The following is a 15,409-nucleotide window of genomic DNA, read 5'->3' on the forward strand; positions in this document are numbered from 1 at the left end:
TAAATAGAATCCCAACAGTCATATGGTTTAACCGTCACATTTAATACACGGGGCTCACCAATTTAATGTTAGACACATTTTCCCAAAGGTAGTCATCATTAATTTTAAGGGTATATCAGTCATTTTCCTCATCCTTGAGAGACACGTATTTTCAAGTTTGTAGGAAGTGATTGTTCAATATTTTGAGCGGAAAAGTTAGACGACATCGCATAAAGGACAGTTGTCCTCAATTATTTATGAAGATTAAGCGTCTAATGGCACACGTAGTTAGACGTTTCACTTACTTCTACAATCTGTATGGACCGAGCGTCTTTTAGATGCATGAGTCTATTAGACGTAGGCATCGAATCATGTGTCTTATAGATGTCTAACTGTCTATTAGACGTAGACGTCTAATTACGCATGAACAACACATATAAGACGTGTGTTTGGTTAGACGTGAGCGTCCAACTGCTCTTGTCTTATAAACGTTTGAACGTCTATTAGACTTCGACGTGTAACTGCGTAGGTTTTTCACCAAGACATTTCACATTAGATTGTGTAAGTATGTATGTGTCTAAGTACTTGCTTTTATTTTAGACGTCCTCATCTAATAGACCGATTAAAGCTTTCGTCTGTGTGCATCTTTATTTACACAATAAATTTCCCTTACAATTTATGCATGAATAAAAAAAATAAACAAATGTTTTGAGGCCCTTAAGACCAAAAATATTTTCAAGGAAGAAGACACTTACTCCTTTGAAGTGGCATGAGCCTGATCCTGTAGAACAAATCTTCAGTAGATTATCCTCCAATCTTCGTTCCTGCAAATTTCCTGTATCACCTACACAAGAAAATATTTACAAATTTTGGTACCCACATTCACTTGGGTCATCGATCAATCAGTTCCTTAGGAATCCATATTTGAGTTATTCTGATGGACTTCCCTTTTTGTGTAGTAATAACTGCGTATGATTTTGACTTAATAGACGCCTTTCTGCTAGCCACTAATCCCTTATCTTTAGATGATGGTTTTCTTTTAAAAATTCTTGACTTATTGTCAGGTTTTGGTTTGCTAGACTTACTAGCTGCATCTAACTTATGTTTCAACCAGCTAACTGTTGGTGGAACATAAGTTATCTCATCCTTTAAGGTTAAATCCTCACAGCTTCTATCAGTTCCAGTATAAGTTAAACTGCCTTTGACAAAGATTATTGGCTTAAGTTTGTCAGTTGATGAGTTTAACTTCTTATAGGATTTGTCTGAGTCATCGCTATCAAATCCTAGACCGAATTTGTATCCAACATGCCTCAATAAACTAATCGAATATTTGTCAGCTTCTCCAAACCTTGTCCAAGAACTTAAAATATAAGTTAAACGTTGGTTTTAAGAAGAAAGGGTTTAAATCTTTTCCTTGATCATTTCATTCTCAGATGAAAGGTCATCCATATTTTCTAAAACTTTTGGCTTGAAGGTTTGAGAAAAAGGTGGTTCATCATTTTCAGATTCTGAACTTGTTTTGTTTTGAGATTCTGACAACTTTTTATGCTTCGAGACCATATCATTTAGTGCATCCACTAGTTCATCTCATGAAAAGTCTTCTAGAGAGAGATACAATATCTCAGATTCCTCATAATCTTCCTATTCTCTTTCCATGAAGAAATCAACCTCTTCATTATCACTATCGCTGGATGATGAATAATTTGAGTTGCTTTGAATCCATTTGGCCTTGCTATCTGCCGCCATGAGGGCCTTCAACTCGCCTTCATTGTCTTTCTTCTTCTCATCACGTTTCAGCTTTCTGCACTCGGACTTGTAATGACCTAGAATACCATAGTTAAAACATTTAACATTCGTTTTGATTTAGGTTTATCATCATTGATATTATATGAAGAGCTTGAGTTAAGAATGCTCTTCTACATGTATTTCCCGAATTTTTCACGAGAAGAGCCACTGCGTCGTTGTTGAGCTGTTGGGCAGACGCTTTTTCTTCATTGGCAACTAGTGACTCCTCAAAAGAGCTCCATCTTATTGAGGTCTTTGGACTCCCTCATCGCCATAGTCTTGATGTCCCACTCCCCGGGCAAAGCTCGCATGACCTTTATAGCAAACTCTCTGTTGTTGTAGGTCTTGCCTAGAATGGATTTGGTGGTAACAATCTGACTGAATCTTGCATCAAACTCAGTCATCGTCTCTCCTGGACGCATCTTAAAGTTGTTAAACTACAGGGTGCCAACCGTAATCTTATTCTCTTTGGTTTGCGTGTTGCCTTCGTAGAGTTGAGTGAGTTTGTCCTAAATTTCTTTGGTAGACTCGCAAGATATGATGTAGTTGAACATACTATCGTAAAGGGATCTGTACAGGACATCCATGGCCAAGTTGTTGAGGTTGTTCTTCCTCTTATCTTCATTTGTCCATTCAGATTTTTCTTTGTCGATCTTGATGGGTCCTTCAGTGACAACACTCCACATGTCATCGTGCAAGGAAGCAATATGGGCACGAACTTTCATCTTCCACACCATGTAGTTTTCTTTCGAAAACATAGGAATCTTATAGGAGTTAGCATCTTTCGACATGATTCAGGTTCTTGTTGCTTGAGAATAGAAAGTAGAGCTTTGATACCAATTGATAAGATCAGTGTAATTAATAGAGACGGGGGTCTGACTATTGATAACAACTTCGGATAAACGGATTGAAGAAATCTTATTAGGGATTAATATCATTTTCTATTCTTCACAAACCTTCACAAACTCTTGAAAACGATTCAAGTGCGGAACTGTTTGTTTGGGTTTGAAGCTTTGAACCAATGAATGATGAAAGACATAAGATAAAGAACACAACAAGTTGTTTTTTGGATGTTCAGAGCTAACTCTCCTACGTCACCCCTTCTTACAACAACCAAAAGGATTTCACTAAACTTCTTTGAATCAAATAGAGCTTACTAAATAGCTTACACACTGTTGAATAGAACACACTCTGTTTTACTTACAATATGATCAGTAATATATAGGTACAGCAGACTCTGAGCATTATGATCGTGGCCGTACCAATCTGGTAGTGTGCCAAATATTCTTCTAGGATTTTCCTGCAAAAAACAAGTAGTGGGAAGAATACTTGCTTACATAACATTGGTTCATTGGTTGCAATTGGCTGTCGTACTGATCTGCACGGAATAGTGCAACAAGAGTAACATACAACTTGTTGATTATGGGTAGATGGACGCTATCTTACATTAACTGCTCAAGCATGGTATTAGACGTGCTTCAATTAGACTAACAAGTCTAATAAAGTTAGATGCCCCCGTCTAATAGCAGGATCCATTAGACCACTTGGTCTAATAGAATTAGACAACACGTCTAATAAGGTTCCCTTTAGACTAATCTGAAGGAGTTAGACTACACATCTAACTCTCATCTGTTAGATGACACGTCTAACTACGTTTCCCTTTAGACTAATCTAAACTAGTTAGACTAAACGTCTAACTCTCATCTGTTAGACTACACGTCTAACTACATCTGTTAGACTGTACGTCTAACTACGTTTCCCTCCACACTAATATGAAGGAGTTAGACTGCACTTCTAACTCTCATTTGTTAGACGACACGTCTAACTACATTTCCCTTAAGACTAATCTGAAGGAGTTAGACTGCACGTCTAACTGTCATTTGTTAGACGACATGTCTAACTACGCCTTTTACACTGCACGTCTAACTGCGTATCCGTTAGAATGCATGTCTAACTACGCCTGTTAGACTACACGTCTAACTGTGTATCCGTTAGACTACACATCTAACTACGCATCTGTTAGACTGCACGTCTAACTATGTTTGTTAGATTGCAAGTCTAACTACATATCTGTTAGACGACACGTCTAAATACGTCTCTGTTAGACTGCACGTCTAACTACGTATCTATTAGACTGCACGTCTAACTACGTATCTTTTACACTGCACGTCTAACGACGTCTGTTAAATTACACGTCTGACTATATATCTATTAGACTACACGTCTAACTACGTCTGTTAGACTGTATATCTAACTACATCTGTTAGACTGCACGTCTAACTGCGTATACATTAGACTGCACATCTAACTATGTCTGTTAGACTGCACGTCTAACTAAATACGTTTAATAGCCAATAAGTCTAATGAACCTCATTCAGGTTTAGTCTAATTAGAATGTTTTAATGCACCTGCACAAAGATAATTAGACATCTTAGATTTCTTCTTTGAGTTTTATACACACTCATCATTAAAATTCCATTATTCAGAATACTTTGACCCTTAGTCAAAATAATTTGACCCAACATAGAAGAATCCCTAATACTTGGGTCAACCTTTGATGAAGATTTAAACGAAAATAGATAGGATACAACAAACTCCAATACTTTATCTACGGCTGACAAGGATCTTATCTCCTCTCTTCAGGTCGAGAATCCTGAACCTTCTGGTGTTGATGTTCCTCCTCTTGAACCAATCGGTATTAAAGCCTCTCCAGTTATTGATGAGGAAATTGAAGCCCCACTTACAAAGAAGTCGACCCCTGCTCATTCTAAATCGGGTACGTCTTCTAAATCTAAAGGAATATCAGATTATAGTCATAGGACCAAGAATGAAAACGCTGAAGAATCGGCACGTCCTGAAATGTCTCTCCAAGTTAGCTTACATCACGCTCGACCTCTCCAAGCAGTCCCCTTCTATCCCCTGTATCCAATCTGAAAAACCCATTAAAGACCTCCGATAGATTGTCATGGAGGTGATTGCCCTATGGCAAGAATCAATTCAGTAACGACTGAATCAAATGGAGAGAATGCACACTAGGGCTTCAAATGAACAATTTGAAGAAGTGCACGAGCATACGTAGTCTGAACTTTAACAGACGAGATGTCTGAAAAATTGCGAGAGTATACGTAGTTTGAACTTCAACAAACAGGATGTTTGAAGAAGTGCGCGAGAAGACATATTCTAAACTTTAACGGACGGTTTTCTAAAGAAGTGTGCGAGCAGACATAGTCTGAACTTCAACAAACGGGTTGTCTAAAGAAATGCGCGAAAAGACGTAGTTTGAACTTCAACAGTCGGGATGTCTGAAGAAGTGCGCGAGCAGACGTAGTCTGAACTTTAACAGATGGGATGTCTGAAGAAGTGTGCGAGCAGACGGAGTCTAGGCTTCAACAGACGCTCTTGTCTGAAGAAGCGCTAGCAAGCATATAGGCTTCAACAGAAGACTAAAGAAGCGCTTGTTCATCTTCCGTGCGCATCGCCCGATAAACGGCAGACTGCTACATCAGCACGCACATTAATCAACAGAAAAATGCCACATATTAATATTCAGATTCGACCGTTGCATTAACTGTCGTACATCGTTATAGAAAATTTTCTAAGAAGTTCAACAGTAACACACTATTCAAGTAGGACTACGATACTCAAGTGCGGCTACAACACTCAAGTAGGGCCATCATTGAATGCAAAGTGGATATGACTCTTATATATAAGTGGATCTTGATAAAGAAGAACTTTTCTTCTTGCCTTTTTACTCTCTCTAAATCCCAACTTTAATTCACAAGAGTTAAATTGTTGTAATATCTGTTAAAAATATTAAGTGTTGTAAGTTTAACAGAGGGTGTCTCTTCAACAAAGTGGGAGCTAGGAGTTCAGAACATGCATAGTTAAGGTCTTCTAGTGTATCCTCTTAGAAATAGAAGAAGGGTGTAGGAGTTTTATCTCAGAACTTCCATAAACAACTCTGTGTCCATTTCTTATTGTCTGATTCATATTGCATCAATAAGCTTCAAATCTGATTCAAGACGTCACAAATATTTTTCACGAGAATAAATCTTAACCTCTAACAGGGTTAAAACCGAATTGGAAGTCGACAGTCGTTCAACAATACTCAAACCCCACCGGTTGTTGTTGACGTCGATCCCAACAATTGATATCGGAGTAGGTTGTTCTATTCTTAATACAAAGCTGACATTATTATACTAAAATAAACAATGGAATAAGTTTATTTAATGTTGACATTATTTTGATGATCTAACTTAGTTGTGAATAAAGATTAGTGGACTATTTGTTTTATGCAGGAATGTTAGAAAAATTAGATAACTTAATTATTAAGTAATTAATTATCTAAAGAACTTAATCAAATTCAATTATATGTGCAGGTACAAACTTTCAACCTAACCGGTCAAAACTATTTTCCTGAAACAGAACAAACCGAAACTTCTTATTTATCTTCTCGGAAGTTCGAATCGGCTAAAATTTAGGACCGGTTAAGTTATCAACCGATATGTGTCCGGTCGGTTAAAATCCTAAGGCAACATATATTATCACCAGACAGTTTAAAATAAGAAAAAATCAAAGATATGGATATATTGGCAGTTGACGTGTTAATGCAAACATATATTCTTAAGGAATGTGCAGAGGAAGGTCCTCAAAGGTTCAGACTACATCACTTGTCTTCTGAAACAAGTCTGTTGATTAGACTGTAGGCAGCTGTCAGGTTAACAATTACCTGATTTGCTATAAATCCAGAAGCAACCTCCAAGGAGCAGGCAACTGTCAAATGTACAGTTTCCAAGTGTACAAATTTAAACGTACAAGTTACCTGATTTGAGCCGGCACGACACCATACCTTGGGAAGCTTCCACTGCATTAAATACATTGCTGATCATTTTGACCAACCATCTTGGAGAGAGAGAAATATGTCCGTTGTCGTATTTCCACTATAAAAGGAAGTTAAAGAGCTGAAGAAAAAGCCTTTATCATTTCTCTTGATCTTGACTTCATCATCCTCTTGCGAGATCCTTTTAATCCTGCGAACATACCTTGATAAATTTACAAAGCTATTGAGTGATAAAAACAAACTGTTAAGTTCTGGGTATTTACATATTTGTAAAAGTGTATTACAATACTGTGTGAGTGTTGTAATGTGAACATCGAGCAGTAAATAAGACTCGATCGTGTGTTGTATTGTGTGGTTGAATATTCCTTAGTGAATATCCTTCTCATTGTTTGAGAAGAAGGAGTGACGTGGGAGTTTCATCTCCGAATACCCATAAAATCTGTGTCTTGTGTTCTTTCATCATTTCCGTTCACTTAACTAACCGAAATGATTTTCCCTTATTCTAACCGACCCTTCTCCATTCTTATTTCTATCTGATTTGTGTGTGTTGCTTCAGACTGAAACAAACATTTCCGCCCATGAACTAGGTTCAAGAGTTTGTAATAGTCTGTGTGATGTTAAGACTGGTGCTAATTCATAACCGAATTAGAGTCAACCGTTGTATGAGTGTGTAAGAGGTCTCCTTTAACCGGACCCCGATTCTCTATTGGCGGTGCTGATCCTAACAAGTGGTATCAGAGTAGTTTATCTTAACACGTAAGTAACCAAAAGCAAGCAAGTATGACTTTTAGCGAGGAACCTCCAATGCTAGAGAGAGAGGAGTTTGCTGACTGGAAAATTTTAATGCACTTGCACTTCACCACCATGGACGACGAAATGATGTTCATCCTTTCAGATGGTCCGATAAAAATAGAGAAAGAAAGAAGCAAATGGACAACCTATGATAAGAGAAGGAACAACCTGGACAACCATTGTAGGAGCCACATCTTTAAATCTCTGGACCGGAATACATTCGGGAAAGTCAGAGAATGCAAAACCTCAAAGGAAGCCTAGGAGACAGTGATTCAACTCCATGAGGGAAATGAAAGAACTAAGGAAAACAAGATATTAGAGGCCAACCGGAAGTTTGAGAAAATCAAGATGAAGCATGGTGAAACGTTGAAAGTTGATAGAAAAATTAAGTAGAGTTAATTTTTGGAACCGGCCAGAAAAACTAAACAATTATTAACTTCTATGTGCAGGAACAGATCGAATTGCACAAACTGGCTGGAGAAGAAATAAACCGGCTGAAGAACACTTCAAAGAAATCCAGTTCCAAGTGATCAAGTCAAGATCAGAGGAACCAGTTTCAAACTTTCTTAGAAAGACCGGCTAGCAAAGACAAGTCTAGATTCCAGCCGGACTATACTGTGTAAGAATCAACCGGAAACTGAAAAACTACAAAAATGGCGTAATATGACGAAATAGACGTGTCTCGAAGGGATAAACGAAGATAAGATCCGATCAGAAGCATGCGAGGAAAACAATGATGATTTAGTGATCCGACTTCGACAGCCGGAAGGTGCATGCCTGACACGTGTCCGAATCTGCAAACCGGCAACGTCATCTTTACCTGAGGAGTGTCTGCATGCTTGCCAAGTGTTGAGAAAGGTAAAACGTGCAAGCAACCTCCCTACACCGGCGTGACGCTAGATTAACCAATCCCACGGTGAGAGAAGAAAATGACCGTTCGGATCATCCTCACTATAAAAGGAAGACGAAACGACCTCATTAATGGCGACACAAGTTACGAAAATCTTAGATAGATAAAGAAATCTCACGCGCGACTCAAAACCGCTGTGTCATTAACCGAAAGCTATTATTGTGTTGTTATTGTATTACATCAAGAGTGAGTTGGTGTAACCGGCGAGTAGTGAGTTAAGGCTCGACCGGCTGTGTAACTATTGTAACTTTGAAAGTTAGTGGATATCCTTCTCATAAGCTGAAAAGAAGGCGTGACGTAGGAGGGTTTGCTCCTAACATCCATAAAAAATCTTGTCCCGTGTTATTTCCTTTATTTACTGCTTACTCACTTAACCTAACCACAAACCAAAACAATCTTACTCCTTATATCAAAAACCGGCCCACTCATATTTCTAAAACCGACTCCTCCTAAACATCATCTAAGTCGCATACGTTGCTTCAGACTAAAACAGACATTTCCGCCCTTGAACCCGGTTCAAGAGTCTGACAATTTGCGAAGTGCTGAGAACAGTTATAGTCTCTAACCGGACTATCACCAAAGTGTGTTGTGTGTTGTAAGAGGTCACCCTTCCTAAAACCAGAACACCCCGGTCCTCCAAGGGCGTCCCCGATCCTAACAAGTGGTATCAGAGCGAGGTTCTTAGCACTCAAGCAACCGAAGAAGATGGGGAGCATGACCTACAGCGACAAGTCACCAATGCTAAACAGTGAAGCGTTTAGCAATTGGAAGAAACATATGTATCTACATCTGATCACTCTAGATGATGAGATGAGCCGAGTTCTAAAAGAAGGGCCAATCAAGATCACAAGGAGTTAGATGAATGGACAACTGATGATCGAAGACGATGTAACCTGGACAACCATTGCATGAGGCACATTTATAAGGCTATAGACGATAATACCTTGAAAAAGATATCAGCCTGCGACAATGCAAAAGAAGCCTGGGAAACGATCATTCAGATCCATGAAGGAAATGAAAGAACAAAGGATAAAAAAATCTTGGTGGCTACACAGAAATATGAAAACATCAGGATGAAACCGGGGGAAAATATGAAGGAATTCAGTAACTGGTTCACTAGTGTGGTCAATGAGCTTCAGACACTCGGAAAGAAATACGACAACCGAGAAGTAATCATTAAAGCCTTAAGATCACTACCGAGCACATGGGATATCAAGACCATGGTGATGAGGGAATCAAGCAACCTCGGGAAGATGAAGTTGCATGACGTGTTTGAGGATCTAAAAGCCTACGAGTTCGAGATTAAGTCTCGTATCGAAGATGAAGCATCCACGTCAACCGCAACCAGAGCTTTGGTTACATCGGTGGAACCGGCGGTCCAAGTATCAACCGTTCCGGCTCCAGTCAAAAACGCTGATCAGATCAGTGAAGATGTGATGGCGATGCTAGCTCAGAAATTTGGGAGATTCATGAAGAAGAACCAGCCTCCATCTAACAACAACTTTAGTTATAATTATGTAGATAAATCAAATAAAAGATGTTATAACTGTGACGGTTTTGGACATTTCAGGTCAGAATGTAGGAAATCAAGGAGAGACGATAGAAAATCGGAAGACAACTATCAAGGCAACCGGTATCAGGGTAACAACTACCAAGGGAACAACTATCGGAGAAATGACAACCAACGGAACGACTACCGAAGAAACGACGACCATCATGCTGACGAAGGGAAAGAAATTCAGAAAGTACTCATTGTATCCGACGGAGGAAGCGAATGGGCGTACTCCGACAATGAAGATAATGAAGAGAGGGTAACCTGCTTCATGGGAAACGACGAAGAGGTATTTGATTTCTCTTCTGATGAGTTCTCTAAGGAAGATTTGATTTCTGCACTCAACAAAATGGTCGCTGAGTTTAGAAACATATCTGCATACATACCGACTCCGGTAGAACACAAAACCGTAGAGTCAAATGGTATCGCTGATAAGTCATGCGAAACCGCAATGTATGAACCAGATGAACTATCCTTAGATAATGAGGAGATAGTTCAACCGGTAACTGAAATCAATGAACGAGCACTGTATGTTACGGCTGCGTGGGAGAGATCTCGTCAAGACGTAAACAGATGTGTAATTATAAAAGACACCCTAAATGTAGATTTGGTATCGACTATGAACAAAACAAATTCAACGAATCAAATCAACCTAATGGGATGAAACTCACAAAAGACAATCTTCCATTCATAAGATTTGTCAAGAGTTCAACAACCGAAAATGAGGAAAAACATGATCTAAAACCGGAAGAAGAACTAAAATATGTAAGTCCGACTGAATCAGAAAACTGGCTTCATCCTGAGAGAAGGAAAGCCAACCGGAAATAATATAAAACAAGCAGATCTCGGTCTCAAAAATATTCGTCACCACAACATAAGGCATTCTTGAGCAATGGTCAAGAAGTTAAGCCAAACATTATAAGAACAGATACCGGGAAAGTGATCCGACTTATTCAAGTCTGGATCCCAAAGGGACTAATCAACCATGGACCCAACTGAATGTGGGTACCAAAAAGGTGTAAATATTTTTATTTTGCAGATTAGGAGAACAACCGGCTAAAGAACTCGGAATGGTATCTGGACAACGGATGCTCAAGACACATGACCGGCAACGATGAATTACTAACTGACATCAAGTATGAAACCGGAGCAGTCATAACATTCGGTGACAACTCGAAAGGTAAAACCGTGGGCAAGGGTATGATTGTCCATGGTAACCTATCCATAAATAACGTACTACTGGTAGAACAATTGCATTTTAATCTATTAAGTATAAGTCAAATGTGCGATGTAGGTTATAAAGTTGAATTTCATAAAAATGCATGCCTAGTTAAGAATCAACAAAATGATATCCTTTTAACCGGTAACCGAATGAGAAATATTTACAATGTTGATTGGAAAACCGATCTTGAAAAACATGTATGCATGATAGCTGGAACCGATCCAAACTGACTTTGGCATAAACGACTAAACCATTTGAACTTCAAAACAATTAACTTTATATGTTCCAAAGAACTAGTCTACGGCTTTCCAAATGTTATGTTTTCAAAAGATAAAGTATGTGCTGCATGTCAAATGGGTAAACAGATAAAGTCATCTTTCAAAAGTAAAGGAAATTATCAATCTGAACGATGTTTAGAACTTTTACATATGGATCTGTTTGGTCTAGTTAAAGTAACCAGTCAAGGAGGCATGCATTACACTATGGTAGTCATTGATGACTATTCTAAGTTTACTTGGGTAACATTTCTAGCCTCTAAAAATCAAGAAACTCCAAACCTGATCAAATTGATTTTGAGAATACAAAATGAGAAATCTATTCGAGTAAACAAAATCAGAAGTGATAGAGGAACTGAGTTTATAAATAGCAGATTAACTACTTTTCTTGATGATTTCGTTATTAGACACGAGTTGTCTAGTGCCAGAACTCCTCAACAAAACGGCCTGGCTGAGAGAAGAAATCGAACCCTCAAGGAAGCCGCAAGGTCAATGATAGCTGATTCGGGTATTGCTCAAAAGTTTTGGGCTGAAGCTATCAATACCGCATGCTACACACAAAACCGATCTTTAGTAACTAAACTTTTTTCCAAAACTCCTTTTGAAATATACTATGATCAAATTCCAAACTTCCGGATTTTTTAATTTTCGGTAGCAAATGTTTTGTTCACAAAAACGGCAAGAATTACTTGACCGCTTTTGATGCTAAATCCGACGAGGGAATAATTTTGGGATATTCAGTTGTAAGTAAAGCCTATAGGATATATAATACTAGGACTTTAACAGTTGAAGAAACAGCCCACGTTGTTTTTGATGAATCGGTTGAACGAAACACTGCATTACCCTTCGACCTTCACAATAAAATGGAAAATTTCAATATCTATTCTGATGATGAAGACGAGGTTCCTGTTTTTAGACGATTTGTCAATGACCAAGCGGTTGATGTTGAACCTCAACCTGTTCAAGCTGCGGTACAGGAGAAAGTTGACTCTTCAGTTTCGACTGAAGAAATCGGTCGGTTTGACTCTGTTCAACCTACCGATCAGTCTAACCTTGACCAGCCAACCGAAAGCTTGATAGAAACGTCTCGGATAAACCTCAGAAGGAACAAAAATCATCCTCTTGAACTAGTAATAGGTAACATATCCTCACCCGTCCGAACTAGGCAACAAAATTTGGAACACTATGAAAACTCAGCTTTCATATCACAAATTGAGCCGAAAAGGGTGGATGAAGCATTTTCAGATCCTGATTGGATCCCAGCAATGTAAGAGGAATTAAACGAGTTTGATAGAAATAAAGTCTGGTACCTAGTCCCTAGACTGAAAAATAAACTGGTTATAGGAACACGATGGGTATTCAGAAATAAACTATATGAAGACGGTTTAGTTACGAGGAACAATGCCCGGTTAGTGGCTCAAGGCTACAAACATGAAGAATGTGTTGATTTTGAAGAATCATTTGCTCCTGTAGCCATACTTGAGGCCATTAGGATATTTTTAGCTTTTGCAGCTTTCAAAAATTTCAATGTTTTTCAAATGGATGTTAAAAGTGCCTTTATAAACGGTAAGGTAATGAGGAGGTATATGTTAATCAACCTCCAGGTTTCAAAAATCTAGAACACGAAAATCATGTTTACCGGCTAAACAAAGCCCTCTATGGTTTGAATCAGGCTCCAAGAGCCTGGTACAACACGTTAACACAATTCTTATTTGATCACAAATTCACAATAGGTTCAGTTGAAAAAACACTTTTTAAATTTGAGAGAAAGGAACACATATTACTTGTTCAAATTTATGTCGATAATATTATCTTCGGATCAACCGATCCAAAATTATGTGATAAATTCTCAAAAATGATGACTGACAAATTTCAAATGAGTATGATGGGAGAACTGAGTTTCTTCCTAGGACTTCAGGTTAAGCAGATTGAAGCCGGAACATTTATAAGCCAACCAAAGTACACAGACGAACTACTGAAGAAGTTTGAAATGGATACATGCGCAGAAGCGGCTACACCAATGAGTTCTTCCGTAAAATTAGACAAAGATGGGGATGATCAAGCCGTTGACATCACAGCATATCGATGAATGATTGGAACCTTGCTTTACCTAACAGCAAGCCGACCGAACATCCTATTTGCTGTTGGAGTATGCGGGAGATTCCAAGCAAATCCAAAGCAATCACAATACACTACGGCTAAAAGAATATTAAAATATCTGAAGGAAACTCAAGAAGTGGGACTTTGGTATCTAAAAGACTCAAGTTTCAACCTCATAAGCTACTCAGACGCAGATTACGCAGGATGCATGATCGATAGAAAGAGTACAAGTGGAACCTGCCAGTTCCTAGGTGATCGGCTAGTTACCTGGAGCAGCAAGAAACAGACCTCAATTGCAACATCAACCGCAGATGCATAGTATATAGCAGCCGGAAGCTGCTGTGCACTACTCCTCTGGATCCAACAGTAACTAAGGGACTTTGGCGTAGTAGCCAAGGAATCACCAATATTCTGTGACAACACTAGCGTGATAGCAATCACATACAATCCGGTATTGCACTCAAGAACGAAACACATTGATATAAGACACCATTTCATCCGGGAGCATGTTCAGGAGAAACACATCCGGTTGGAATATGTCTCAACTGAACAACAAGTAGCAGACATCTTCACCCAACCGCTACAGGAAGCTAAGTTTTCTCACTTCAGAAATATTTTAGGAATTACTGATGTTAAGCAACTTATATCATGATTGTGCATGCATATCGCCTACATACATAAATCTGGATATGTGTTCAGGGAGAAGCTCTCGCTTCTCAAACCGTATTCAATAGGCCATTAAAAATTCAAGGATGCTAACTGGGAGGAAGTCTCCGGTTATGCCTGATCACTTCATGATGTCAAAATCACGTGTATACTTACTACAAGGTGGAAATGACTTGGTGGAAGTGGAAATACTTAATCCAAAGTTGAACAAATGTTGATGTGACTCAACATTTCTTCACAATCGGAATAAAGTATCCAACTAAAACCGGCCATGAAAAACCGATTAGTACAAATACACTCTTGTTTCGATGGATTGAACTTTTCTGGTTAACTTGGGATAGCCAACCGCGTTTTCATGCACACCTTAAGAAACGAAGCCTGTAATAAATAAACAGTCTACCGCAATCGAGATGACGACATGTGTCCATCATCAAGAGAGGGAGACTCACATCTTGTCAATAGATTTTTGTCATCATGAATATCCTAGTAATAATTACCTTTGCATTGGAAATAAACGTTATACACTTCAACAAGTTATAGCCTATTAACTAATTGATGACATCATTGAGCGTGTTTAACCTATTGATCTAGCCGAACCCCTAGCTATATAAACCACCCTCAAATCCTCACAAATCTTCACAAAATTCACTATTCACAAAAACTATCTTGAGCTTAAACTATCTCAAGAACATGAACTCCGACCCACTAGCAAAGAAAATTCTCTTGGCTGATTTCAACTCGATTTATCAATATGAAGATCACGATGTCAAAGAAATGTTCTTAGCCGTTGAAAGAAGCGAGCTAAGAGGATTTCTGGAAAATAGATTCATTCTCGACTACCTAGTAGTCAATGAGTTCTTCCAGACTGCAAAGGAAGTGCACCGAGACATAATCGTTGCACAAGTTTACGGTCAGTCCTTTCTATTCAGCGAGACGGATTTCGCTGAATACTGCGGTTTACCCACTGAAGGGGTAACCGATTTAACCTACTCTCCGGTAACCATTGAAGAAATGTGTCATCGGTTCTCCAACTCGGACATCCCGGTTAGACCCTGGGGTGCTAAAATATAACTCTCTCACAAGTACCAGCTTCTTTGTGAGATTCTGGGAAAGTCTGTTCTGGGCAGAGAGAAAGACTATTACTACACCCAAAGGCTTTTCGAGATGATGATCGCCGTTACGGTTGGGACACCGGTAAATTGGTCCTGGATCATCTTCAGCAACCTGAAGAAGATGATTCTTTCAAACAAAACCGGTTATGCTCCTCAGCTAAGCGGTTTTTGTGCTA

Source organism: Impatiens glandulifera, chromosome 8 (genome assembly GCF_907164915.1).
Source record: "Impatiens glandulifera chromosome 8, dImpGla2.1, whole genome shotgun sequence".
In the NCBI taxonomy this organism is placed as follows: domain Eukaryota; kingdom Viridiplantae; phylum Streptophyta; class Magnoliopsida; order Ericales; family Balsaminaceae; genus Impatiens; species Impatiens glandulifera.